The following is a 27,602-nucleotide window of genomic DNA, read 5'->3' on the forward strand; positions in this document are numbered from 1 at the left end:
ACCTGTAAAAGCTGCTCTGCAATACAGCATTTCACCAGTCATACAACAGATGGGCGATATCAACCAAATGACACACAATTTTTCCAGAGCTTTCCAAAGACTTTAAGACCTATCTAAGCATCAGTTTATACATTCCCATGGTGTGCCCTTGGTTCTGTAATGAGCTCAACTACAAAAGGGAGAAGAGCGAGCACATGTGACTGGTTCTCATCAAAGAACGCATCTCACAGGTAAGCAACTGGACCAACTGTTTTTGGTGCGTTTAAACTCCCTAACAGGAAAACAATCAAAACAGGCCTGAGAGAGGATGGAGTTGTGTTCTAACTCTCAAGGAGACCTTGGAGAATAAATTGCCCAATCTGCTATCATGTCATGAGCCTGCTTCCAAACAATGGTGTGATGTAAACTGAAGTCCATACTGTATTTCTGCATATCTCCTAGAGCAGTGGTTCTCAGTCAGGAAATACCGGACAGATGTTCACATGCAAGAACGCACTGAACCCATGAAGATCATGGTGCTGCATTCACAAGAACCCCTCAATGCCAACAAAGGGTGCAGAGCAGAACTAGGGAATTTCCCTGTACAACTCCCATTCAAAAAAGATATTCTGATTCTTGTGTCATCTCAATAATAGCAACTCAAACTCCCTCTATTACCAGACACATTGTAAAATACAAAACCTATTAAAAAAAAAAAAAAAACCCACCCAGCATGTGTAGCAATCCTGCCAAACCATGGCAGCACTAACAGAGGACTCAAATGTCAATAGCCCTACCTATGAAAAGGCAGCTGGGCACAACCAATGCATGTTCTATTGAGAAAACACAACAAATAAGACTAATACCTACATGTCAGTAAGAACCTTACCTCGGTCACACACACACACACAGAACTAATTTTCACCAAATACAGAATAAGAGACCACAAATTACAGACACAAGAACTGGAATAGAAACCCCAAAAAGCCATTCTATGTGCAGTCCAAAATTGAAGAACTAGAAACAAAAATACATTTTATCTTACACTAAGCAAATTACAAATGTAGAAGAAATGCACATTCCCAAAACTGACATATTATGGCTCTTGCAGTCTGTCACTCCCCATCATCCCTCACTTATTCCAATTCCTCTCTTTCAATCATCCCCTCACGCTCACATCCCTGTCCAGCATTCCCTACCCACCCCCAGATCTTCTTCCCTGGGCTCCATCTCTCCTTGATTTGATTCTCCTGGCCCTCTTTCTCCCCTCTTCCCCTCTTTGCCCAGCTACGTCCAACCCCATTTCCCACACTTTTCTGCTCACCAGATCCCACACTACCTCTTCCTCCCCTCCATCTCACCCTGCCCAGCATCCATCATCTCCTATCCACTCATCCCCCACAGGGTGAAAAGAGCAATGGCAGCATCACTTCTAGATCCAAAGAGGGAAGATAAAGTTGGTGTTTTCTCAGGCCCAGAAGAGCAGAGGCTGGCAATGTCTCACACTGATATGGGTGAAGGAGCAAATAGCTTCCAACTGGGCCAGAAAGAGAAGGAAACAAGAGCAGCTCTCTGTCAGGCCCAATAATGGAGACATCAACCAACTCCCACCCAGAATAATAGGAGAGCAGCCTTCTGCTGGCCCTGTGGCACGCCTCTCAGGACCTCATGACACACAGTGTTACCAAACACACCTGTTGAGAACTACTGTCCTAGAGGTTAACTTAAGCTGGGCCACTGATAGCCATGTAATTGATATTCTAGGCCTTGACATCAGTGACATAGCCAGAACTGACTTTTTGGATGGGCCCAAGGTTAACAAGAGTGGGCTTAAGGCATACAGGTCTGAATCCTACTAGCTGTATTCTTATTGATAAATAATGCCTTAGCATGCACCTTACAATGAGTTCCTAAGTAGTCTGCAACAGCCCTTATGTATCATGAGTAGAACTTTTAAAAATATTTTCTCTATTTCAAGCACTTACCAATATTAAAAATTCCTTATTTATCTGTATTAATTTATTTCACATTTATTGCAATGTATACATATACAAGAATATCAGGTAAAAAGCAAAGAACACAAACATCAGATCCAATCAATCATGCCATAAAACATATCAATGTATTCTTTCATGGATCCTTTTTCCAGAAAGGCAGCAATCATCATAACTACAATAAAACACAATAATCATAAGAACATGTGCAAAGCAAAAACTATGACAGTTCACATTACAACCCAACATGGGAAAAAAAAAAAAAGACTCCTTCCTCCACTGCTAAACATTTTATGAAGTACCAAACCCCTGCGGGAAAAAAAAGGCTTCTAGAACCTTGCCATACCATATCAAATAGCATTGACTCTCAGGACTCAAACACCACCTTATGAAAATAAAGCAATGCAAATACTACAGGCCCTAGAACATTAAAACACCACCTACCAGGATGACAGAACAAGCCAGACTGCTACAAATCCCTACAGAGCAACTACAGGTTAGCAGCAATACTGCACCTCAGTCACACTCAGGCAGAACACAGACTAACCCTTACCTAATATAGAAATAAGGGACTACAATTTAGATATAGAAACATGCAAACAAAACTGAAATAGAAAGCTTGAGAAACCAGACTCTGAACAGTGGAACGCAAAAGAGCAAAATACAAAATTATAAGAAATACACATACCCAAAAATATCATGTTCCAATTGCTAAAATCTCTATGTTGTTTTCTACCTTTGTCTGATCTTTCTTTTCCCACTTTCTCCTTGTCAGTTGTTTCCAAATTCTTTCTCCAGGGTCACACTTCTGTTTCTTCTCTTTCCTCTCTCCTGCCCTTCCTTTCTCTCACAAACACACAAAGGCTCAAGCTTTCTCTCACAGACTCTTACATACCAAGCTCTCACTACTACACATTCTACCACATTAACAAGCTCACACACACACACACACACACACACACACACCCAGGCTCCCATTCTCACACACAAATACAAAACACCCAGACTCCCATTCTTTCACACATACATACCCCCACCTCCAAAAAATACTCAGGCTCCCTTGTTTTCACACACAAGCACCCACAACCAGGCTCCCATTCTTTCAAACACCTACATTCAGGCTCCAATTCTTGCACATACATATATACACACTTTGTCTCCCATTTTCACAAATACCCAGGCTCCCATTCTTACACACAAACACCTTCACTCTGGTTCCCATTCTCAAACGCACACACTGGGTCTTCACTGCCAAACTTCTTCTTATGCCGCTGTGGGAATGGGGTCCTGCGGCAGTCTTGCTTTGGCAGGACTAATTCTTCATTGCCACAGGGATGGGTTCCCATAGCAGCATTACTTCAGTGGGGGCCATCTTTGCCGCCATGGATTTGGGCTCCCATGGCGGCCTTGCTTCGGCGGGACTAATTTTTCACCACCACAGGAATGGACTCCTGAGGCAGCCTTGCTTCGGAGGAACTAATTCTTCGTCACCTCGGGGATGAGCTTCCATGGCAGCCTTACTTTGGCGGGCTCTCTCCCTTCAGCCACTGCAATTATGGAGTTGGCAGTGGCCATTCTTTAGGCCTTGTCTGGTGTCTGGCAGCTGTGATTGGATGGGCCTGAGCTCAAAGCAGGTGGGCCATGGCCCACCCAGACCCATCAGTGGCAATTCCACTACTTGACAAAGGATATACAGTTTGCTAGTCAACTATACCAAGTTTTCAAAGAAAATAGTAATCCAAGGCTTGCTGAGGCAAAGAAAGCCCCAAATGTTTGGGTGGACTTTCTGCACCAGAGAGGTGACAGGGCAAGAAGGGCTCACTCACTTTATTAGCATATTGCCTTGGTATAAAAAAAGAAAAGACTGATGGTAAGGTGAAACTCTGAGACAACCTTGGATAGAAACATTGTAATATGCGAGTTCAGCATCACACTATCGAGATAAAATTTAGTGGATGCGTTAATAGGTTCTGAAGCTCCAAATGTGAGCTGAAGTGACCGCCCCCAAAAAATTTCTGGGTCAGATATTTTAGTTGACTGACACAGCAGATTAAAAGAGGTTTTCATCAGTTGCATTATGTTCAGGTCCTATGATGCTGCCCTGTTGAGAAGCTTCAAATGATATAAGCCCTGAATTAATTTTACAACTAAGGGTTTTATAGAAAAGCTCTTCCTTCTACAATATTACCAGACATGTGCAGTGCTGTACAAATATACATTAAAAGTCTTTTCCAAAAAGCTTACAATCTAGGTAAGAACAAAAGAGGATTTTAGGAAATTCATTTACTATAAAAATAGTTAAAACCAAAAAAGCTGTGCTCAGAAGAATCGGGGGTTAAAATAAGCCTCAGAAAAGTGGGCTTTTAGACCGGATTTGAATAAACGCCAGACAGTGAACACAGACCAACTTAGGAAGTCTATTCCAAGCCTATGGCTCACCAAGGTGAAAAGTGCAGAGTCGGCAGTTAGTAGTAGAGAAGAAGGTCATAGACAGAAGCAACTTTCCCAATGAGTGAAATTCACATGCAGTTGTGAAGGGAATAAGAAGGTAGCAGCTGCAAAATGAATGCACATGTAGGTTATTAAGAGAAGATTGAATTATCTGTGGAAGCGGAGAAGGAATCAATGTTGTGACCCTGAGAAGAAGGGTTTTATGGGTGTAGCAACACTGATGGAAGATACAGGAGTATTAGGAATCAGCTTAATTACTGTGATTAGACACACATGGACTCTTATTTAATTAAAAAATTATTTATAGCCCACGCCCTCAAATGTTTGGCATGGGTTACATAGCACATACATAATAAAATGACACACAATAACTCAATAAAACAAAAACAGCTAAGTAAATTCTTATAGCATGTAATAAGAATGTCTTATAATAAAACAATAGGAGGATTCAGTGTTTTGTTAAGATCTTTAAAAGTAATCCTAAACAAGTAGGTCTTTAGGAACTTTTTAAAATTCCTTTGAATTGGAAATGTTGCACAGCTCCAAGGGTAGAGTGTTCCAGGCCTCGTACCCAGGAGTGGATTGTAGGAAAATATCAGTCTAGGGGAATTTTTCTAAAACAACCTACAAGATACCCATCTGACTCCAAAAGCATGTTATGCCAACCCTTAAGAGATATATTATGTGACCTGAAGCCTAGCACAACTTAGCCAAAATATCTCCAACATAAATTTCACATTATTCCTAAATAAGTAGAGAACACTCTAGACCTTGGGTGAGAAAACTGGGCTGCAACACCGCCTTTCATCCATTCAATTCGTTGCCACTCCCTTCCTCCCCCCTAAGTTTGGTTAAATCTTACATTATATAACTCCTGGATTCTTGGCCTGGTTTAAAGTCCCTTGCTAACCAATCAGCTCTTGAACCAGTTGCCAAACAAAGGAAACCACACTGACAGCCAGTGGCTCACACATATACTTTTGTGCTGCTGTGTGCTCACTCAGTGAGTGCCCCCACGCCAGCACTGCCACATCATTATGCAAAGTACTTGCTTGCTGCCAGCCCTCCCCAGTCTACAGCAGCATCCTCATTCTCCATTCTCACTAGTTCCACAACCAACTGCCCCTCTCAGAGTTCAGTCCAGACACCCAAGTCAGAAGTCTTAACACTGCTCAGGCACTGCCTTCTGGCTCACACTAGACTCCATCTGTAACTATAGCTTGCCTCCACTTCTCAGGCCTCACTTGTCCCCCCAACTTCCAGAGCAGTCCCATTGACTATGTGCTACATACTGCTTTTATAGTTCCCCATGCTCTGCTCTGCCTACCTCCCGCAGGGGAGGGGGGCACCAGAAGTAATCCATACTGTTGGCTTCCTCTGGGGCTTTAAAAAAAAAAAAAAAAAAAAGAAGAAATTTAAGCCCTGGCAGAGACTGCATGCATCACTGCTGCAACCAAGCCTGCGGACAGCTAGTGACAGAAAGCAGCACAGCTCTAGTGGAATCCTGCTTTCCAACATGGTGTCAGTAAAGCCTGGGCTGGTGCAAAGATATTAGATGCCCTAGGTGAACTTCACAGCCTTGCAGACCACTTTCCCCCCCCACCCCGGCCACTCACCCGAGAAGCCCAGGAAACTGGCTTCTTGTCCTCTGGCAAACACAGGTCCTGGGTCTCTCCCCATTTACTTGACATTTTCTCCAATATACTGCCAAACAAAAGTGAGCTTTTGAAAGGCAGCTTAGTCAGCTGGACTTTGAAATAGTATCTGTGGACCAGTTGCGCAGCCACAGCTGTTGCCTGGCCGCAATAACTGAAGCATCTACTCTGGCGGCTGAGCGTACCAAGTCACAGCCTCGATCAGCTAAGGTGGTGGCCCCTGGTTCTACCATAGGTCCTAAATCGGACCCAGCGCCACCAGACTCTTGACAAAGCCGCAAGGTAGCCTGAGCTACCAAGGCACAAGAAGCAATTTGAAAATTCAATTTCACTGCTACAAATGCTTGCTTCAGGATAGCTCAATCCTCATATCCTGAGGATCTTTCAGAGCTGCACCTCCCTCTACTGGGATGGTGGTACATTTTGTGACAGAACACACCAAGGCATCCACCTTAGGGAAACTCAACTGCTCTCTGGCCTGTGGATTCAAGGGGTATAAATCTGCTAAGATGCATCCATCTTTAAAGGATGCTTCCGGAGCATTCCATTCCAGATTAATCAACTCCTGGATTGAATTCACGAGGGGAAAGAAACAAGAAGCCTTGCGCAGGGTGACAAAAATAGGATCCTTCTTCTGCGTCCCCAAGAAGTCAGGCCCAGCTACTCAGAGGGTCTTCAGGGTCTGAGATAACAGACCCGGTAACTCATCCCTAAAAGAAACGTAGCAGAGTTCTATATGACTCCAAATCTGGAGCCACCTGCATTCGAGCTCTGTCAGACCGCACTGTGCTATGTCACTTGACCGTGGAGACAGACTGAGGAGCACTCTGTGCACCTGGATCTTCCTGTAGATCCTGTAGAAATGTCTGCAATCCCTGGAAGAAATCCACCCAGGAAAAGGAGGCTGGGTCCATTCCAGGCTCCATAGGCCTGAATCAGACGTCCTGCAATCCACTATCCCCTGAGGACTCAACCCATGGACCAATCAGGGAAGCAGACACCCCTATAGTGTCTCTCTCAGACCCACTCACCTAAGTCCGAAAGATGGATCATCAGCAAAATCAGGAGGCGGCACATCTCCCCGAGCATCCAGACAGTGCTGAGACAGGCTTAAAGAATGCTTCGGCTGAATGGATCTGATGTGGCAGGCAGCACAAATAGATGGTTTAGGTTTCTTTGCTGCAGGTGCCATGCTATAAGCGTGTACAAACATGCGTGTACAAACATGCCTAATATGGATGCACAAAAAAACATACGTCCAAGTCATACACCTTGGCCGCTCATCCCACTGGACACCCAAACTGGATGCCCATGACAGACGCCTATACTGGACGCACAAGATGTATGTCCAGAAGGAAGAATGCCCAATTGCACGCACAAACAAGAATGGGCACATACCTGGATACGCAAGCACGTGCAGACAGCCTACAGCAAAAAAGCACAAGAAAGTACCCAATGGCCTACCACGCACCAAAATGGAAGAAGCCTGGAAGCAAGACCTAGCCAAACACCATGCCTGCACTCTCTCTCCTCACCTCACAAAACTCCCCAGCGACGTGAGCGGGACAGCTGAACGCTGAGGAAACAGACCCTTCTCCTGCTGTCTCCCTGTCGCTGACTTTTTTTTTTCAAAAGTTAAAAATATTTACCTGAGCCCTCCCCTGGCTGAGAGCAGGAACAGGTCCCGGCTATGGGAGGAGAGGGCTAAAGCCTTCACAGCCGAGCCTCTCTTGGCCTGCAACCACTACTGGAATTTAGGTCCACACCAGTCAAGGCTATTGGACCAAGTCACTCTGCTGAGGGAGGGACCACACAGTATCACCTCAGGAGGCAAGCTGTGCTACATAGACTTCTCCTTTCCAACTTCTCTCTCTCTTTTTTTTTTTTTTTTTTTCTTTTTTAACTCACAGGCAAGTCCCTGAAGGGGACTTGCCTGTCCACTATCTGCATGGAGATGGAGAATACTAGGGGGCTGAAGTCTGAGCAGAACTATATAGCCGTGACGTCAGCATTTGCTCCATCTCCATCTGCTGGCAGAGGTGCATAACCCACTCGTTGCGATAGACCTTCCCGAACGCTAAGGAAAGTAGTGATGATCGTTGCCATATGGTATTAGACCTATTGAAACATGCGTGGGGTGTAGGCTTAACCTCAGAAAGCCATGAGTAAACCATTACAATAAATTAAACTTCCCATACCAAAATACTACTAATTGCCAGCACTCAAATAGTGACAACCTTCTATAAAAAGGCAATACTGCAAATATTACACCAGGCCCTAAAATACTAATACACCTCCTATCTGGAAGAGACCAAGTCAGACTATACAGAAAACAGATGTTAGCAGAATACTTCATCAAGATCATAACATGCAGAAAACAGGCAGATCCCCACCAAATACAGAATAAAAACACCATAAAGTATATAAAAACACCATAAAGTAAAAATAGAAATGTGCACACAAACTGTTGGAAACCATAAGTAGTATGTCTTTGTATGCAGCCTAACAACGGAAAAACAGATATCATTCCTCATACAACAATAAAATCATAATAATTAAACCAAACTAAAAAAAAATATTTCAAAAGTTGACAAACAGAATGTAATTAAAAACTCATAAAATGTTTCAAAAATTTCCCAACTACCAATAACAATTCAAAACAGCAGACATATCAAGTAACACCCAATAACTAAAGGTTTAAAAAAAAAATATCCCCTGCTCTCCATACCTGAGAACTTTAGATTCCAGTCACCCTGAGATGATCCTGGATTGATAAAGGATGGAGGGTGTGTACACACACACACACACACACACACGCTCACAGTCTCTCTCCTACACATGCTCACTCAGGGCCAGATTAAGGGGCAGGCATGTGGGCCCAATACCTAGGGTACCTAACATAGGGATGCTCAAACTTCACTATCTCCTGCAATCTATGCATGTCGCCTCCCTCAAACCCCCCACCCCCACCCACCCAATCCATGGTAGATGAACGGCCAGTGTGCTTGTGAGCGGAATGCAGGAGTTCCTGTTAGAAGAGGATGACTCACATAACACACAAGACTTTCACATGCAAACACTTATGCCGATTCTCACACACATTCTTATGCACACACATGCTGACACACAGGCAGGCTCACACATGCTCATGCACACAGACTCACATAAGTAATTTTAAAAACAAAGTTTTACTTACATTGGTAGTTAGGGAGGGATCCAGGCAGGGCCCAGGTGGGAAGCCTGTTGACCAGAGGATGTTTTCTTTGGTCTGGGGGAAGGGGCAGGGTGCAAGGCCCCGTTGCTAGGGATTTTTATTTTTTGCTGTGGCCATAGGATGGTGGTGGGGGGGGGGGGGCGGGCAGCAAAGAAAGCAGTAGGAAGCCTTAAAGCAGCAGTGGGAGGTCTGGTGGCTGCCTCCCACCAGGAGAAGCAGAGCTAGTGAATGGAGGCAGCCCTGGTGTTTCTTACTACTGTGAGGGAGGGAAGGGGGAGGTGTGAGAAGTGATGCTGAAGGTGGTTATGTTAGAATGGGCTAGTTGAAAGAGCAGGTTCCGCCACAGGGAAAAGTAGGCAAAAATGAGTGGAAAGCCTCAGGGGAGGCTTCCGCTGTTAGAGATCCAACTGCTGTGAGGTCTGGTGAAGATTATAGTGGTTCTGCAGGCATGAGGTCACTGCAACCAACATCAACCACATAAATGGACATAGAGGTCCACTAGGGCATACCTGAAGCCCTCACAGGTCAAGGCGCCCCTGCTCGTACTGGAGCTAATTTGAGTTTGCTATAACAAAGTACGTGAAGACTTATGCAATCAAGGCTTTGTATTTTTATACTTAATTATTTTTGGAATATTTCTCTAATAGTTCTCTCATGATGAAAGTGTAGAGATCAGTTAAACTCCTATTCTACTGCATTTTGATTTGTATTTTTTAGACAGCAGAATGAGACAAATGAACAAGGGTGTGAAGACTTTTACAAGGCACTTAAGTCACGCAACTGAATTCTGAACAGACTGTAGCAAAGAACGATGGTTCACTGGGAGACTAGTGAAGAACAGGTTGCAATAATGTAAGTAGGAGATTAGAATGTGAATAAGATTAGGTAGTATCTTCAGAAAGGAAGGGATGGATTTTAGTTAGAGAAAAAGAAATTGAATATTTTAGCAGTGTGGTGGAAGTGCATAAAGGGAAGACAGGAATTGAAAATGACTCCAACATTACGGCTGAAAAGATTGAGGATGACAGTGTTATCCATAGAAACAGAGAAAGGGGGGGTGGGGAAGAGAGAAAATAGTATGCAGGGAAACGTAAAATATTCTGTCTTGGCTATGTTAAGTGTAAAGTGGTGGCAGAACATCTAGAAAAGCAATGACAGAAAAGCAAGCTGAGATTTGAAACAGAGCATCATCAGCCTAAAGATGACACTGAAAGGGATGGGAGGAGATCAAAACGTAAAGGGAACAAGAATATGAAGAGAAGGGGGCTCAGGACAGAGTCCATATATATACCGATAATTGGGAAAGCAGTGGATGAAGATCCAGTAGAGGACACAAACTATGATGGGAGCAGTATGAGGAAAACCAAGACAGAAGAGTCCTGAAATCCAAGTGAGGACAGAGTGTCAATGGCAACACAAACATCAAGGATAAGGATTTCTTGGCTTTCACTACAAAGTGGTCACTGAATTTTGGCAAGGGTTGCTTCTGTGGAATGTAAAGGGTGAAAGTCAGATTGGAGTGGATCAAGAATGGTTTGAGACGAAAAAGTCGACAGTGGAGGTGAACAGCACATATGAGTAGTCTCGATGTAAAACAGAGGCAAGTGAGACAGGAGGGCAGGTCTGGTTCAGAAATTTTTTTTGAGTGGTGTGATCTCAGCATATATGAAGGCAGCAGGAACAGTTGCTGTAGAAAGTAACAGACTGAGGATGAGACAGATGAAGGTTTGACTGCAGGGGAAATAGAGATAAGGAGGCCATGGGTATACAATTACAGTTGTGTGCAAAAGTTTAGGCACCCCTGGTCAGCTTGTATGTTTAAATGAATCTAAGTGAGTAGAAGCTATATAATCTCTACATGACAGAGTTAGAGACAACATCTTTCTGTATTTTTTAATGCAAAATTTCTGTTTACTGATTTTAACAGATTGAAAATAAGAAAAAAGTGAATACGGCATGTGTAAATGTATGAACACCTTTCCAGTTGATTCATCACTATTATTTTTTGAAATTGTTAAGGCCTAAAATGCTGATTGACTCGTTAGAGCATCAATTAGCGGTGCAGGGAGATATCTCTTACCAGTGATGCACCAATTATGAATTATAATAGCCATCTACAGGCCAAACTCTGACAGGTCCCAGGGCGCATACACACAGCAAGAGAAGGAACTTTATCCAGATGAACTTAACACCTTGTCGCTGTGGAAAATGAAGAGGCCTTGTCAAGATACACTAAAGGATACCTTAACAGATGTGCCTTTTTGTCCGTTCCTGTGCAAATATAAAGCAGACAGAGAGGCACGACTTAAGATCCAACCAAGTGTCAGGTCAGAAAGACCCTCACTCTTAGAGGGAGGGGCAGCCTGAGAGAGAAAAACACTCTGAGACACAGCTTGGCATACAGATGTGGAAGTTCTTCCCCCCCCCCAAAGGAATGGGGAGGGGGGAAAAAGGAAAGAATGGATCCCCTGGGCTAGCGATCTTGAAACCAAAAGGGAGCAGGAACGCAAGCAATGGACCCCTGGAGGAAAAAGAGGCATAAACCCTGAACGCAAACCCAGAGAGAAATCCCAGAGAGCAAGAACCTGTGCTGAAGTGTCCCTGGAAGCGAAAGAGGCCAGAGGCAGACCAGCCCTCCCTATCAAGAAGGGAGAAGACTAGGTGTGGCCAGGTGATCGGAGAGAAGAGACCCCAAAGCTCAGATGTGGAGAGGGACATGGAGTAATAGACGAAGAAGGGTAAGAACCAGCCCTGACAGCTGGCAAGCACCAGAGCCAGAAGCTAGCCTCCTTCCTGCACAGCCTGCTCACTCTGCCAACACCAAAGCCCAGGAAGCAAGTCTCTCCCCTTGCCCACATTCTCCAGCCAGAACCTACTTCAGAAGTGAACAGAGGTATTGCCTGAAGTTGGAATCAGGAATAAGTAAGTTAGCCATAACTAGTAATATCTTAAGCAAGCTAAGGTTTATGACATGTGTGAAATTACCCATGATACAGAACTGTCTTTAGGGAAAACTGGTGCTTAGTGGCCAGGGTGTTAAAGATAGGAATTGTCATTTTCTAAATGCTATGTCCTGCCAAATCTGATAAATAAAAGTCAATTTCTGAGGAGAATACATGTTGTCTTTTCTCTGACTTAGGATAGCAAGTAATGTGTGAGGCAGCTGGCGTGTCTTGTTGCAGACAGATCCCTGCACCCCTAAATCTGCTTACAGCAGGTGAAGGCAATTCTACAGTTTAATAAATACTCACCTTTCTACAACCATGGGCTCCTTTAAGCAAGCTGTCTGAGCATTTGAAAATGAAAATAATTCACTTTTACAAAGCAGAGAAAGACTATAAAAAGCTCTCTAAAAGCTTCCAATTAGTAATTTCAACTGTCAAAAACATTGCTAAGAAAAAACATTCTATGTAACTGTTAAGGAGCAAGATCTGCAAGACAAAATAAAATCTGACAGAGCTGCCCAAAAACTGGTCAGATCTGCAAAACAGAATCCACACATCACTGCAAACCACCTGCTGAAAAGCTTAGTTGATACAGAAGTAGTTGTCTGTGGTACACAGCACAGCACAGCTTACACATCTGATCTACATGGAGAAGCTGTCCGAAAGAATCATCTTCTACAGCCTCATTGCAAAAGTCATTGTCTGAAGTATGCAAAACCGAAAGAAGGAGAATTGGATTCAGATGACTGAATGCAGACAATAGGGATATGCAGACAATAAGGACAAAGCACAGGACTGCTTCTATGGCCATGGTCCAAAAGCAAAACACGTTCAACCTGCATGTTCTGAATCAAGAGGGCTGTTCACCCTGTAAAAATGAAATGTTGCTAGCAGTAATTTTGTTATGGGTTTGAAAGTTGCTTGGTTTTGACAATATTACTATTCTTAACATAAGGCTTGTGAGTAACCTGCATGGAGCAGCAGTTACTACCATAAGAAATTTGCTGGGCAGACTGAATGGACCATTTGGTCTTTCTGTGTTATGAATCTCTGCCCGCGGGTCCCCCCGCGAGCAGGCACTCACCCGTGGTTGCTGCTTCTTCACCAGACGCGGCCGGATGCCGCCATCGGGCCTCCCCACGCAGCCAGAGCCACGGTCTAGCTTTCTCCTGAGGTCCAGTGGCCATCCAGTAAGCCTCCACTTCACCGCAGCCAGAGCCGCAGACTTTGACGCTCCCATGCTGCATGGAGCCGCCGCTGACATCACCTTCTCTTCGCGGCGCGAAGGCCGCATCCCCGGGCCGGATTAGCAGCTGGAGCCACCCCCGGGGTCTCCTGCAGCGGCTGGGGCCTCTGCCGTCATCAGGCCTGCTCTTCAGGCCCAGCCCTGCGCCTCTGGCTCTGTGCGTCGGTGCAGGCCGCTGTCCACGGTCCTGCACAGCTTCTTGCTCTCTCAGGCGCCTGCGCGCGCCTCTCCTCAAGATTTAAAGGGCCAAACACAGGAAGTGTGCTGGCCCCATCTTTAATGGGACTTCCTGTACCAGCCCTATAAAAGGGCTGCTCCGTCAGTCAGTCTTGGCCTTGCATCGGAGTTGTTTCACTCTGGAGGCTCCTGCCTGCCAGAGCTCAGTCAGGTCTTCTTCGTCTTCTCCATGGAGTGCTTGTTGTCACGTCACGCCATGTCAAGTTAAGTCTTCGTGCCTGAGGTCCTCGTCCACGTGTCCTGGTGTCTCGTCTTGATTCTCCGCTCCTGTTTTTCCTGGTTCTTCGATGTCCTGCCCTTTGCTGTTTCATCAATGCTCCTGAGCCTTCTGGTCCTGTAGGCCGGTAGTCCCTCGGATGACGTCTTTCCCGAGTGGGGACTAGCCTGCAGGTGGACTGGTGTCCTGTGCTCCTGATCCGTCATGTCCTGCCAGCCGTTGGTGGCGCTTCGGACAACATCGGCTCCAGAGTTCTGCTTCGACTGGATCCTTCCCTGCGCTTGTCCCGTTCTCAGCGTGGTCCGTGACCAGCCTCCTCAGGCTGTGTAGGGCACGCAGTGGGACAGGGTGGTCCACGACTCAGTTCCGTGGGTGAACTGAGTAGGGCACCCTGAGAGACAGTGCCAATGTCCTTCCGCCCAGCTTCTCGTCTCATCTGGACTTCGTCAAGTTCCTCGTCTTGTCCTGGATGCCGTTGCATCACTCTTGGTATCATGTCAACGTCTTGCTCCTGATGTCTTCACATCGACCCTGGTCCGGGATGCCATTGCATCGACCATTGGTCCATGATGCCGTTGCATCGACCCTGGTGTCGTTGCATCGACCCTGGTGTCATGTCTTCAGCTACCTTGGTGTCTTGTGCCAGCCCTCGTCTCTGATGCCATCTGCATCAGCCTTGGTATCAAGTCCTCGTCCGCGATGCCGTTGCATCGATCTTACTGTCATGTCTTCGTGTCAAGGCCCGTCTGCCCTCGACCTCAGGCCAGGCCTGCTGCTCCATGCCGTTCCTAGCGGCAGGTCCAAAAGGGCTTGGAATGGTCGGAGGACCATTCACATTCCAACATCATCATGTTGTTGGCCTTGGGAGCTTGCAGGCCTGGTGGAGGGTAAGACCGTCAGCCATGGTGGAACTCGCCGTCAACCCTCGGTTCGGTCCTGGATCCGTCTGGGGTCGGGCTGAGGCCCAAGGGCACACTAAAACACCCCGATGTAACATTCTGCCATCATTACTATGTTAAACAAAACTTTGATAAGCCTGAAACTTTTTGGAACAAAGTGCTTTGGACTGACAAAACTAAAATCAAACTGTTTGGCTACTACCACACAAGACAAAATTTGGAAGAAAAAGGGTGACGCATTTGAACAAAAAAAAAAAAAACAAACTACATAGCCAAGCATTAAACATCGGGGTGGATCTAGAATGCTTTGGGGTGGTAAGGCAGCCAGTAACATAAGAAATAATGTGCAGGTAGAAGGAAGAATGAGTTCCATCAAAACAACATCCTAGATGTTAATGTTCCACAATCTGAAGAAACTGAAGCTGAAAAAGGATTGGATACTTCAGCAAGACAATGATCTGAAACGCACCTCAAAATCAACCATGAAGTACTTGCAGGAAAGAAAGATGAAGGTTTTGGAATGGTTTTAACAGTTCCCAGACTTGGATATTGAGAATATGTGGGGAGATCTCAAACATGCAGTGCATGTAAAGAGACTTAATATTTTTTAACTAGAAAAATTCTGCAAGGGACAGTGAGAAAAATTCCAAAAGCAAGAAAAGAAAGACTTAGCAAATGTTGCTTACCTGTAACAGGTGTTCTCACAGGACAGCAGGATGTTAGTCCTCACATATGGGTGACATCACAGGATGGAGCCCAATCACGGAACACTTTTGTCAAAGTTTCTAGAACTTTGACTGGCCCCTACTGGGCATGCCCAGCATGGCACTAACCCTGCAGCCAGCAGGGGTCCCCCTTCAGTCTTGTTTAAAAAGCTACAGGAAGTGCCGAAAAATAAAATAAGAAACGTAACGAACTCAACACCGCGGTGTGGTGGTGAGGACTACCATCCTGCTGTCCTGTGAGAACACCCATTACAGGTGAGCAACATTTGCTTTCTCACAGGACAAGCAGGATGGTAGTCCTCACATATGGGTGAGTACCAAGCTGAGGATGTCCGAGTATGCACCAAATGTACTCAAAGACGTGCAACAGGCACAACAACTGCGGTAGAATTTGGTAGAGGGCATCCTGAACCCTAAAGGGCAGGCGGAAGTGTGTTGGTACGTCAAGTTGTGAATAGGTTACGCAGGACAGATTGGCCAAAGATGGAATCTTGTCTTCCGGCCTTGTCCAAGCAATAGTGGGCTGCGAAGGAATGGAGAGAACTCCAGGTGGCAGCCCTGCAAATGTCAGGAAGCAGCACTGATCGTAGGTGTGCTACTGAAGTCACCATGGCCCTCACAGAGTATGCTATAACACGTCCTGCTTGCTGATAGCAAAAGGATATGCAGTCTGCTAACCAGGAGGAGAGAGTCTGCTTACCCACAGGCTGCCCCAATTTGATGGAATGGAAAGAGAAACAATTGAGTGCTTTTCCTGTGGGCAGTTGTATGATCTAGGTAGAACACTAGAGCCCGTTTACAGTCAAGGGTATGCACAGCCTGCTCTCCTGGATTGGAATGGGGCCTGGGAAAAAAGGTAGGTAGTATAATGGATTGATTGAGATGAAATTCTGATACTAACTTAGGCAAGAACTTAGGATGAGTGCGGAGTACTGCCCGGTTTTGCAGAAGTTTAGTGTAAGGCGGATAGGTAACTAGGGCCTGTAACTCACTAACGCTGCAAGCCGAAGTGATTGCCAAAAGGAAAATCACTTTCTATGTGAGATAGCGAAGTTCACAGGATTGGAGAGGCTCAAATGGTTTCATGAGCCTTCCTAAAACCAGGTTGAGGTCCCAAGAAGGGGCCGGAGGACGCAGTGGAGGCTTGAGGTGAAGCAAGCCCTTCAGAAAACGTGTTACAACGGGTTGTACTGACATGGGAACATCCCCAGCACCTTTATGGAAGGTGGCCACAGCATTAACACATTCTGATGGAGGAAGTTTTTAGACCTGACTCCAAGTGCCAGAGATAGTCCAGAAACTTCGTGATTGGACAAGTAAAGGGGTCAAAGGATTGAGAAGAGCACCATGACTGAAACCTGTTCCATTTGTAAGAATAAGATTTTCTCGTGGAAGGCTTCCGTGAAGCAATCAGGACACAGGAAATTGATTCAGAAAAGTTAAGTGGGTGAAGGATTAACCTTTCAATATCCATGCCGTCAGGGATAAGGCTTGAAGATTGGGGTGGCGCAGGCACCTGTCATTTTGCGTAATCAGAAGCGGGTCCTTTCCCAAGGGAATGTGCCTGCGAATGGAGAGATCCTGAAGTATTGGAAACCACACTTGGCGAGGCCAGTGAGGTGCAATCAGGATCATGGTTCCCTTGTCCTGACGTAACTTCACAAGAGTCTTTGAGAGAAGTGGAAGTGGAGGGAATGCATATAGGAGACCTGTCGCCCAAGAAAGGGAGAATGCATCTCTTGGTTATGAGTGTTGTCTGCGAGTGAGAGAGCAAAAGTTCTCTACTTTGCAGTTTTGACATGTCTCAAAGAGATCTATATGAGGGTAACCCCATTGTTGGAAGATCGCCACTAAGGGGTTGAGAGACCACTCGTGCGGTTGAAAGGCACGACTTAGCTTGTCTGCCAACACATTGTCCACTCCCGGCCTGTAGGTGGCCCTGAGGTACATCGAATGGGAGAGGGCCTCCGCCCATATCTGCTCAGCTTCCTGGCACAGTTGGTAGGAGCCCGTCCCTCCCTGTTTGTTCATGTACCACATGGCCACCTGGTTGTCCGTCTGAATCAGGATGACTTGGTTGGAGAGGTGATCCTGAAATACCCTGAATGCATATCTGATTGCTCGAAGCTCCAGGAAATTGATTTGGTGTTTGGCTTCCTCTGGAGACCAATTTCCTTGTGTCTACAGATTGGCCACATGGGCTCCCCAGCCGAGATTGAAAGCATCGGTGGTGAGAATTATTTGAGGGTCTGGAGCTTGGAAGGGCAAGCCTTGGAGGAGATTGATCTGATTTTTCCACCAGGCGAGAGACTGACGGAGTGAGTCTGTGACGTGGACAATGGTCGACAGGTGGTGGATGGTGTGTTGTATCCCCTATTCATCTAAAACTTCTGATACTAATTGGACTTTGAAACACTGGTCCATTCTGGGTTACCTTCCAGGATTTCTTGAAAATCCCATATTTGCAGTAAGGAAAGGGAAAATTTTGAGGAGTCTTATCTCAGCCCCATCTTACTATGGAGGTACATGATCGTGAAATGGGACAGTTTAAGCATACAGGGTGCTTAGTATGTGAAAATGTCCTTTGCGTGTATACATTCACTCATCCCCAATTGAGATATCCTTTCAGTGTGTCTGGCCGTTACACATGCTGGTCTGCCGGAGCTGTATAAGCTATAGTGTATCCATGTGATTTGATTTATATTGGACACACTATAAGGGAAATTAGATTAAGAATTATCAAACATAAAAGTGGTCTGCGGATGGGTAAGGAAGTGGCGCCGCTTGTAGACTACTGGAAATAACATGCACATCAGATCCATGACATTAGATCAGGAGTCGGGAACCCATGGCTCGTGAGCCAGATATGGCTCTTTTGATGGCTGCATCTGGCTCGCAGACAGACAAATCTAAATCAGTGTGTCGCCACACTTTCCAGTCCCCCCGCTGACCCAGCTGCTCCCCGGTCCTCCTCCGCCCAGGCTTAAAATGCTGTCAGCCCGGGCGGAACGCGGCAGAATAGCTGGAGTCGGCGGCACCGGCTTACTCTCTTCTTCCCGCCCCCCCCCCCTCCCCCACGGCCCGGAAGAGGAAGTGGTGAGCATCGGGTGCGTGCGCGGGAAGAAGAGACCACGCTAGTGTGGTCAGCGTCAGCCAGAAGAAAAGAAGACTGTGCAGCGCGGCTCGGAGGAAAATGAAGAAGAGCTTCAACCGCGGCTGATGGGACTCCTCCTCCGCGAGGGCTGAAAATGAAGGAGGTTAGCGTTGGGAGGAGGCTGCTGCTGCCGCGAGTTCCTGGGGTGGGGGTGGGGGAGAGAGAGAGTGAATGAGCGAGCAAGCATGTGTGTTTGAGATCCTGTGTGTGTGAGTGAGAGATTGCATGTATGTGAATGATTGAGAGCTTGTACATGTGAAAGAGAGTATGTCTGTGACTGAGAGCCTGCCTGTGAGAGAGAACGAGCATGAATGTAAGTTTACGATTGGGAACCTGTATGTGTAAGTTTGTGATTGAAAACCTGTTTGTGTGAAAGAGTATGTGTGTATGATTGAGATCCTTTGTGTGTGAGAGAGATCATGTGTATGTATGATTAAGAGCCTGTGTGTATAAGTAAGAGAGAGCATGTGTGTCTGTGTGTGATTGAGAGCTGGTTTAGGTGATGGAGCATGTGAGTATGTGATTGAGAGCCTGTGTGTAAATGAGAGAAAGAGAGGACATGTTTGTAAGGATGTGAATGAGAGTCTGTGTGTGAGAGAAAAAGACAGCATGTATTTATGTGATTGAAAGCCTGTGTGTGTGTAAGCGTGAAAAGATAGACAGCATGTGTGTAAATGTGTAATTAAGAGCCTATATAAGTGAGAGAGAAAAAGCATGTGTATATGTGAGTGACTGAGAGCATGTGTGTATAGGTGTGTAATTGAGAGCCAGTGTGAGAGAGAGCGCTGGTATGTGACAGAGAGGAGAAAGTTCCAAGCAAACCACCCCTCCCTCCTGCTAATTCAGAACAATCTCAGGACACCTGGATATCAAAAGTTCCCAGGTATGCAGAGCAAAAAAATTTTTGTATCCTTATTTTTCATTACTGGGTCTTTGTGTCTGCTATTTTGAAATATTTTGTTGGTATCTGGAAATTTTTTATATGAGTTTTTAATTATTGGATATTCCATTCATCAGCTGTTTCGAAATATGTTCTTTTTGTTAGTACAGTTTTACTGCTGATGATTTTATATTTCTTGATTTGTTTTATAAGGATGGGTGATGTTTCTTTTTTCCTTTGTTAACACTGCATACAGAGACTCTGGCTTGTTGCAGTTTCCAATTCAGTTTTTTCTGCATGCTTCTAGTTATGCGTTTTGGTCTCTTTATTCTATGTTAGGTGAGGGTCAGCACGTGATTCAGGTGAGGTTTTCTGCTGGCGTGTAGTTTCTGTGTAGGATTCTATAGCAGCCTGACTTGGTCCGTTTTCCTAATAGGAGATGTATTGGTGTCTTAAGGCCTGGTATATTTTCAGAGACTTATTGTACTTTAAAAGTGTGATCTTACATAAAATGCACACATTTACTTGTATTTAGTTTTAAACATATTGTATGGCTCTCATGGAATTACATTTTAAAATATGTGGCGTTCATGGCTCTCTCAGCCAAAAAGGTTCCTGACCCCTGCATTAGATTCTGTGTCATTCAGCAACTCCAGAGTAAATATGGTGGCAATGTCTCTCGCCGCTTATGGCATTTGGAACAAAAATGTATTTTCATGTGGAACACTGATTCCACATGGTTTAAATAAGGGGATTGAGTGAGAGGCATTCTTTTGATTATTCTGTGTTGGGTACCAATTGGCATATGAGGCTATGGAGTGTGTTTTGATATAGGAATTATTTTGGTAGAACAAGGGAATTGTGAGAGGAGTGTTGGTTTGGTTGATTTGATTTTAGTGGGTGGGCCTGGGTGCTGTGATTGGCTACCTTGACTATTTGAAGTGTTGGTAAGAAGGATGTTGAATGATGGAGCACATACAAACATACAGTGTTGTCAGAAGACTGTACGCCCGTATTAATGATTGCGACACTAAAAGACGGAATTTTATATGGTTAGTGATTTGTTACTATATACTAGGGGTTATAAGTTTGCCTTGCAGGTGAACATATTTTTGTTAAATATTTTTGAGAATACTATTGGGAACTAGGTTTAAATGATTTGTGTACATTGATAAATATATTCGCAGGTGCACCCGTAACGCTGTATCAAGAATAAAACTGAATAGAGTGTTGTGAGGCAGCAGCGACTTGAAAACTGAAAGAACACTATTTGAAATTCCATAGTTGGTTTTAGCGGGATATCTGTACTACTTTGGATACTGGTATATTTTAGCTTCTGTTTGAAGGATTACATGGGAATAGGGAGAGGAGTGATTTAAAATGCTTTATATTATAGAAACAGCAGATGAAAGTGTTCCCCTGAAGAAGCCAGATTCGAGTGAAATAAAAGACCTTTGGGCCGATACAGTACAGTGCGCTCCGACGGAGCGCACTGTTAACCCTCTATTGGACGCGCATTTGACGTGCTAGCATTATCCCTTATTCAGTAAGGGGCCGAAAATGCGCGGCCAATCCCCCGAACCTAATAGCGCCCGCAACATGCAAATGCATGTTGATGGCCCTATTAGGTATTCCCGCACGATTCAGAAAACAAAATGTGCAGCCAAGCCGCACATTTTGCTTTCAGAAATTAGCGCCTACCCAAAGGTAGGCGCTAATTTCTTTGGGCACTGGAAAAGTGCACAGAAAAGCAGTAAAAACTGCTTTTCTGTGCACCCTCCGACTTAATATCATGACGATATTAAGTTGGAGGTCCCGAAAGTTTCCAAAAGTAAAAAAAATTTTTTTTTGAAGTCGGCCCGCGGCTGTCGGGTCGAAAACCGGACGCTCAATTTTGCCGGCGTCCGGTTTCCGAGCCCATGGCTGTCAGCGGGCTCGAGAACAAACGCCAGCAAAATTGAGCATCGGCTGTCAAACCCGCCGACAGCCGCCGCTCCGGTCCAAAAGGAGGCGCTAGGGATGCACAGTGTCCCTAGCGCCTCCTTTTGCCTGCTTTTACCACCGGGCCTAATTTGAATAGTGAATCGCATGCACAGGAGAGTGGCCTGTGCACGCGCCGGGAGAGCGGGCGTTCACCTGCTCTCCTGCGGACTTTACTGTATCGGCCCACTTGTCAGGACGCCCATGGTGTAGAATATATATATATATAGTGAGAGTAAGATCTGTGGTGTGGAACAAGAATAACCCTAATCAGGATCCTTATGGTGTTGAAAAGTAGAGCCACGAGCTACTAAGAAATAGTAAGTTTTGTAGAAGATGCCTTTGCATATATTGTGGGATTAGTCTATGTGGTTTTATATTTAGGCCTATGTTATTGTGTATGTGTGGGTATGAGTGGTATAAGTGGTATATGGTGTGTGAGGATTTGAGTGAGAAAGGTATTTTGAAGAAAAACTACATGTTTATTTATTTATTTAGAATTTTTATATACCGACATTCTTGAAAAAAATATCAAATCGTATCGGTTTCCATTGTAACATAACAATCGCGGCTATGGCATTACATTAAAACAAGTCGTCAAATAACAAATAACAAATATAAATAGAGCACCAAAACGGAGGTAATAGGCGTTGCATAAAATAAGGCGTCTAATAGGGTATCGCTATGAACCTGAGAAATAAATAGGGCGTGACGGGGGCCCTAAAGAATGTAGGTACATTGAAGTTTAAACCAGGGTAAATAAACATATGTATTTAGTTGTGTGAACCTACTGAATATGTAGTACATTTATGCCATTGATTTGGTAAGATTTTTCTAGTGTTCTGTAAAGATTTCTTCTATAAAGATTATGTAATAAATGTTTTCTGAAATAAGTATATTGGATGAAAATTGATTTATCTTCTGCATTAGTGAGTTGTTTATATTGATATTCTGCAGAGGGTGGACCAATCTTTCCGGTTTTTCACCTGTTGGTCATTTTGACCCAACTCAATATGGTACCTTATTAGCCTATGCTGATAGTATCCTAGGTACTGATCACAATGAAGATGATAAATTTTCTATTACATTAATACAGTTAAGCTACCCCATGAGAAAATCATTTAAACAATCACAATTAAATATTGTTTATTAATGAACATGTCTCTAAATCCTTAGAGTAGGAGAGGGCGAAACAAAGAATTATTTGTCTGAGGACATGAAGAAGGATTGGAAGGATATTAAGATGGATCACTCTTGAGGAGAAGTATCCCTGAGATATTTGGATTCTATAATATTGTTTAGTGAATTTGTTCTATAATAAAACATGAGTTTAACACATTTGGATTATATAACATTGTAAATTGAACTTATTCCACATAAAAAATATGAGTGCATTTTTTATTGTGTGTGACTAGGGGTGGTGAGTGATAGTTTTTAATATGTATAGACAATTTTTTACTGTAAGGATTTAGAGACATGTTCATTTATAAATAATATTTAATTGTGATTGTTTAAATGATTATTTTCTCATGGGATAGCTTAACTGTATTAATGTAAGAGAAAATATATCGTGTCTTCATTGTGATCAGTACCATTTTAGTTACCTTGGTTGAAGGGTTAAAATTGGATAGTATCCTAGGGGCATTCAGGGACTGTGAGGGTTGGGCCTGGCTTAACTACAATGAGCTTTCAAGACAAAAATAAATACATAAAGATGGCCGGGAATCGCTTCATGTCATGGAGTACACAGGACATTCATTTGTGGTTAACACAAATGACCAAAAAGGAGCAGGTAATGCAGGTAAGGACTTAGGGAGTGGTGGGGGACAGAGTGGTTAAATCACAAGTAGGAGCAGTAGTTGTCTGCTAGAGGTTTAACAAAGCAAACTGTCTCTCTCCCAACTGCAAATTCTGTCACTCCTGTTCGTCTTGCGTTTACATTCAGTCTGGGTCAGGCATCAAGTTCTGGCAGGGCAGTAAACAGTGAGTGTCTAGATAGGAAAGCAGATTCCTTCCATTGTTTTGCAAGTTATGAAGGTTTGGTTATCAAGATATCCTAACAGGAAGGCAGCTTTCTGTCAAAGAGGGTTTTAGAATTTTATATATGGGCCTAGGATTTGGAGGTATAGCAAAGAATGCTAGGTCTGCGGCGCAATTTACAGTGCTAGCAAGGAATAAGCTGCAGGCTGAATTGGATTTGAGACATATTGTGGGGCTGTTTTCAGGTCCACCTTTCACATGGATGCATTTGTCTCCTTCGATAGTAAAACCCCTAAAGGTTCCTGGTAAATTAAGGTTGATTTTAAATCTGTCTTATCCATCAGCTTCTTCAGTAAATTATTTCATACCAAAGAGCGAATGTTCCATAAGATATGCTTTGTTTGATTCAGCGGAGTTGATACTGCGTAGGGCGGGCAAGGGTGCGTTAATGGCCAAAGCTGATATTAAGTCAGCTTTTTGTTTGTTGCCTATCCGCACTGCGAGTTTTCACATTGGGTTTCTTTTTCGAATATCATTATGTCGATTGTTGTTTGCCTATGAGTTGTGTGGTCTCCTGTGTCTTTTTAAAGCTTTCAGCACATTCGTTCAGTGGGTGACGGTTCAGCATATTGGCAGCTATAGCATGTTACACTACCTAGGTGATTTTTTTTGTTTGTTGGGCCTAGTAATTATGATCTATAATCCCTTTTTTACTTTATTTTATTCGAATTCTTTGTTTCACTGTAAAGCTCTTGGTAGCTGATTTTTCATTTAATGTGAACTGATGAGATGTTCCCAACGTTCATCAGTATATAAAAACTTCTAAATAAATAAATAAATAGATAGATAGATAGATAGATAATTCAAGGTTATGTCAGTTATTGTTGGCTGGTTTCCTGCAGATAGCGAGGTTATTTGGTATTCCCATCGCCCAGAACAAGAATGAGGGACCAATGAGTAAGCTCACTGTTTTAGGCATTGAGCTTGATTGTGTTTGTATGGTGTCCCATTTACCTGTGGATCAAGTGCAAAAGTTACCTAAGTTGGGGATAGGAAGTGTGGGTCTCTAAGAAAGTGACCTCGCGTCACATGCAGTCGCTAGTCGCTTCTTTGAATTTTGCTTGTAGAGTCATCCCGATGGGACGAGCATTCATCAAGTGGCTGTTTGCAGCCACAGTAGGGGTTAAGGCAGGTCATCATTTTATTAGGGTAACATGGAGAGTCAAGGAGGAACTGGGTGTGTGGTCAGCATTCCTTGAATATTTTAATTGTGTGTGCATGATGCAGGACAACGCAGTATCCAATCAGGACATTGAACTGTACTCTGATGCAGCCGGGACTTTTGGTTTTGGGATATACTTTCAAGGAAGATGGTGTGCAGAGCCTTGGCCAGTGGAGTGGGCGGAAGAAGGGATCACTCGAACCGTCACGTTTTTGGAATTGTTTCCCATTGTAGTTAGCTTTGTCTATCTGGGGAGATCAGCTCAGACATAAGGAGGAAGTTTTCTGGTGCGATAACTTGGGGGTAGTTCAAGTTATTAATAGGCAATCAGCTACATGCGAGCAGGTATCTGCATTGTTGAGAGAATTGGTATTATGTTTGAGATGGAACATTGATTACAACTAGACATGTGCCAGGTGCAGGGAATCCGATTGCTGATGCCCTTTCTCGTTTCAAGTGGAATGTCTTCAGGAGTTAGCATTCAGGAGGGAGAGGGTGTCTCAGAGCACCTGTGGCATTTTGGCCTTCTCAAGCTTGGAACTTGATAAGGATGTCTATGGCAACTGCAACGTGGGCATCGTACGTCATCTGTTGAGGTGCAGTCTCGAGATTTTTTCGTCTCGCGGGATAGAATGGGGAACCCATGAGACAGTTGTCCTTGTTTGTGTTGGAAACCCGAGCCCAAAATGCTGTCAATTGTTAATAATTGTGAGTTAAAGGGGGCATTTGGGGAGGAGGAGGCTGCTAAACAAGACAGCTGACGAGCAGTGGGGGTTGCTGCTCAGGCTGTTGACTTACTCTCGCTGGCTTGTGGCAGGGTAAGCAATACTGGAAGACTAATTCCGTATGCCACCGGGGCATGGTAGCATGCGAAATGGGGGGGGGGGGGGGCAAGTGAGATGGTGTATTGTTTCTTTTTTTAGCATTATGAGGGCTCAGGTTAGGTTTTTGCATAATAAACTGCGGCTTTTGTAAAGCCATAATGTAGCAATTACTTACCTGATAATCTTGTTTTCCTTAGTGTATGCAGATGGACTCAAAACAAGTGGGTATAGTGTGCTGTGCTAGCAGTTGGAGACGGATCTGACGTCAGCACGGGTACATATACCCCCGCAGGAAGTGCAGTAATTCAGTAATCTTCCTTGCAAAAGCTGTATGGATATATGTGTAGCTGACCGATCGATTAAATGAACAGGATTACCCATACCAATTGATAGTAGCTGGAGACCGCCAGTGTTCTCAACCGGAAGGCGTCGACACCCGGCAGGGTGGATGGCCTATTATAAGAAACGTGGCTTACAGTGAGTCCCCATGTATGCTGGCAGCTGGGTGGGATGCTAAGTCCATCTGCATACACTAAGGAAAACGAGATTATCAGGTAAGTAATCTCTACATTTCCTAGCGTGTAGCAGATGGACTCAAAACAAGTGGGATGTACAAAAGCTACTCCCGGACTGGGCGGGAGGCTGCCCGAGGTCCGTTCAGGATTGCCCTCGCAAATGCTGTGTCCTCCCTGGCCTGGACGTCCAGACGGTAGAATCTGGAGAAGGTATGGAGGGAGGACCACGTTGCCGCTTTACATATCTCTGCAGGCGACAGCATCCTAGTTTCTGCCCAAGAGGCCGCTTGCGCTCTGGTAGAGTGAGCCTTGACCCGTAGAGGTGGTGGTTTTCCTGCCTCTACGTAGGCTGCCTTGATAACTTCTTTGATCCAGCGGGCGATTGTTGCCTGTGAGGCTGCTTCCCCTTGGCTCTTCCCGCTGTGAAGGACGAACAGGTGGTCCGTCTTTCGTACTGCTTCTGACATTTCCAGGTATCTGGACAGTAGCCTGCCGATGTCGAGATGGCGTAGTATTTGACCTTCTTCCGACTTCTTCAAACCTTCCGTGGTGGGCAAGCATATGGTTTGGTTGAGGTGGAAGTGTGAGACTATTTTGGGTAAGAAGGAAGGAACCGTGCGAAGATGGATAGCCTCTGGAGTGATTCGGAGAAACGGATCACGGCAGGACAGCGCCTGTAACTCAGATGCGGCGTGCTGAGCATACGGCCAGCAGGAACACCATCTTCAAGGTCAACAAACGGAGGGACAGGCCTCGAAGGGGTCTGAAGGCAGGTCCCGCTAGGAATTCCAAAACTAGGTTGAGGTTCCACAAGGGCACTGGCCACTTCAGTGGCGGGCGAATGTGTTTAACTCCTTTCAGGAAACGTGAAACGTCTGGGTGTGTGGCAATGCTGTTGCCGTCACTCCAAGGACCGTAGCAGGATAGCGCTGCCACCTGAACCTTGATGGAATTGAGGGACAGACCCTTCTGAAGTCCATCTTGCAGGAAATCCAAAATGATAGGGAGTTTAGCGGCATGTGGATTGGTGCCGTGAGATTCGCACCAGGCTTCAAATACTCTCCAGATCCTTATATATGTTAGTGATGTGGAGAACTTGCGTGCTCGGAGGAGTGTATCTATTACCGGCCCCGAGTATCCTCTTTTCTTCAGTCTAGCCCTCTCAATGGCCAGACCGCAAGAGAGAATTGAGCTGGATCCTCGTGGAGGATGGGACCTTGCCGCAGCAGGTCCCTGTGTGGAGGCAGTGGCAGTGGATTCCCTGCCAGTAGTCTTCTCATGTCTGCGTACCAGGGTCTTCTTGGCCAGTCCAGGGCCACTAGAAGAACTGTGCCGCTGAATCTTGTAGGAAAAGCATATAGCAGGATCCCCTGAGGCCATGGCTGTACCAGGGCATCGATCCCCTGGGATAGAAGATCCCGCCTGCGGCTGAAATACCTGGGTACTTGAGCGTTGGACCTGTCCACTAGTAGGTCCATGCCCGGT

At 45.0% G+C, this 27,602-nt stretch overlaps 1 protein-coding gene across 5 annotated transcripts in view; it reads right to left on the reverse strand.

The window, feature by feature from the left end:
• LARP4B (La ribonucleoprotein domain family member 4B) overlaps window positions 1-27,602 on the reverse strand; it is a 521,092-nt gene that overhangs the window by 240,390 nt on the left and 253,100 nt on the right. The window lies entirely within an intron of this gene.

This window comes from Rhinatrema bivittatum, chromosome 2 (genome assembly GCF_901001135.1).
Source record: "Rhinatrema bivittatum chromosome 2, aRhiBiv1.1, whole genome shotgun sequence".
Lineage (NCBI taxonomy): Eukaryota > Metazoa > Chordata > Amphibia > Gymnophiona > Rhinatrematidae > Rhinatrema > Rhinatrema bivittatum.